Source organism: Scylla paramamosain, chromosome 2 (assembly GCF_035594125.1).
Source record: "Scylla paramamosain isolate STU-SP2022 chromosome 2, ASM3559412v1, whole genome shotgun sequence".
Classification (NCBI taxonomy): Eukaryota; Metazoa; Arthropoda; class Malacostraca; order Decapoda; family Portunidae; genus Scylla; species Scylla paramamosain.
Window position 1 is genome coordinate 29,766,557 of NC_087152.1, and position 2,082 is coordinate 29,768,638.

General features: G+C 26.3%; 1 non-coding gene across 1 annotated transcript; it reads right to left on the reverse strand.

Moving 5' to 3' along the window:
- Positions 1–328: 328 nt before the first annotated feature.
- On the reverse strand, positions 329–401 carry Trnar-ccu (transfer RNA arginine (anticodon CCU)). Its single transcript has one exon. It is a non-coding gene; the product is annotated as a tRNA-Arg (tRNA).
- Positions 402–2,082: the final 1,681 nt, after the last annotated feature.

Here is a 2,082-nt window from a genome sequence, read left to right on the forward strand (position 1 = left end):
ATACTTTGCTTGTAACAGTACCTACTTGAAGTTTTAAGGTTTTCAAAGATGTTTTCGCGACTCTACATAAAATAATTATGAGTACTCGATTCACGCCTGTGGCCCGTGAAAATAGTCCTTATGAGAGAACAGAGTTTAGAATACGGGTTCTGTAATAAAGGTAGACACTGGAGCATTGATGAGGTGAATCTACGTGTAGGGAAGAGGACAGAGGGAATGCAACTCAGTATTCGCAGCACAACCTCAGCACGTCCCACACAACACAAAGGTACACGAGGGATGATCCGCAACACATACGGGTAGGTTGAAAATCATTAAAAGTATAGACAACCCCTGGGGGGACTCGAACCCCCAATCCCTGGCTTAGGAGGCCAATGCCTTATCCATTAGGCCACAGGGGCGGATATGTGGATTGAACAGGGAAAGAAAAAAAGGAGATGGATGGAAGAAGAAAATAGCTGTTTCATCCAAATACAAGTTGGCAAAAAAATAAATAAATAAATAAAATAACATAAAATAAAATAAATAGATAAATAAATAAAAAACGCACCATGAATTTTCTTGACAGTTAGTGAGTAATTTTGTGACAAGTAAACAACACATGTATAAACGATACACCATTAATCATACCTTTATTTTTTTTCTTTTCCCTATCCTAATATCGCTGATCTTGTTACATTACCCACATTCAAAAGCCTCTTTCTAAATAAAACAGACGACATATATTTCTCTATTATTGGTACAACTCATATTGTACTTATAAAGAATAATCACTGTTTTATTGGGAATGAACTTATTTCAATATGAATTTGAAATGTGAATTCTCTCTCTCTCTCTCTCTCTCTCTCTCTCTCTCTCTCTCTCTCTCTCTCTCTCTCTCTCTCTCTCTCTCTCTCTCTCTCTCTCTCTCTCTCTCTCTCTTTCAAAAAAAAAAAAAAATGAAGTGTTATGAGAGAGGGAGATACTGATATATTCATTGGCCTTTTAAATATCAAGTAATTAGACAACATACGTATATAACATTATAACCAAAATCCGTTGAGCCGAGTCTCCATTACGGATATAACAAAATAAATATCTGCAAGTTGTCACTAAGAATGTAGAATTAAATCTACAAATAGCTACTACTACAACAACAAAAACAACAACTACTACTACTATTACTACTACTACTACTACTAATAATAATAATAATAATAGTAATAATAATAATAATAATAATAATAATAATGATAATAATAATAATAATAATAATAATAATAATAATAATAATAATAATAATAAATAATGATAATAACAATAATAATAGTAATGAGTAATGGTAGTTAAGATAATGAGTAACAATAATAACAATAATGAGTAAAAACAGTAACAAAAAAATACACAACTATAATAGAATACTACTAATTATAATTATAGAAATAGTAACATTAAAATAAAAAGTATTTAGTAATACTAATAAAATAATAAAACAACAATAATAGTACTAAGAACCAATATAATAATAACAAAAGTAATAACAAACTCGATATGTAAATCAATATTAACATTGCTATCAATATATTGACTACTAACAATGAAAGCAACTGCCTACATGGATCAGAAAACAAATAAATTTTATAAACATGTATTGAAAACTAACCATAATAATAATAATAATAATAATAATAATAATAATAATAATAATAATGATAATAATAATAATGATAATAATAATAGTAATAATGATAATAATAATGATAATGATAATAATAATGATAATAATAATAATAATAATAATAATAATAATAATAATAATAATAATAATAATAATAGTGAGAAGAAGAAAAGAAGAACAAGAAGAAAAGAACAAGAACAAGAACAAGAAAATGACAAGAAAAGAAACAATAATGATGATGATATTAATAATAAAAATAATAATAATAATAATAATAATAATAATAATAATAATAATAATAATAATAATAATATTGATAATAATAATAATAATAATAATAATAATAATAATAATAATAATAATATGGGAATAACAGCAACGATAATTACACAACATAAAAACAAGGAACACAGACATGCCTAATC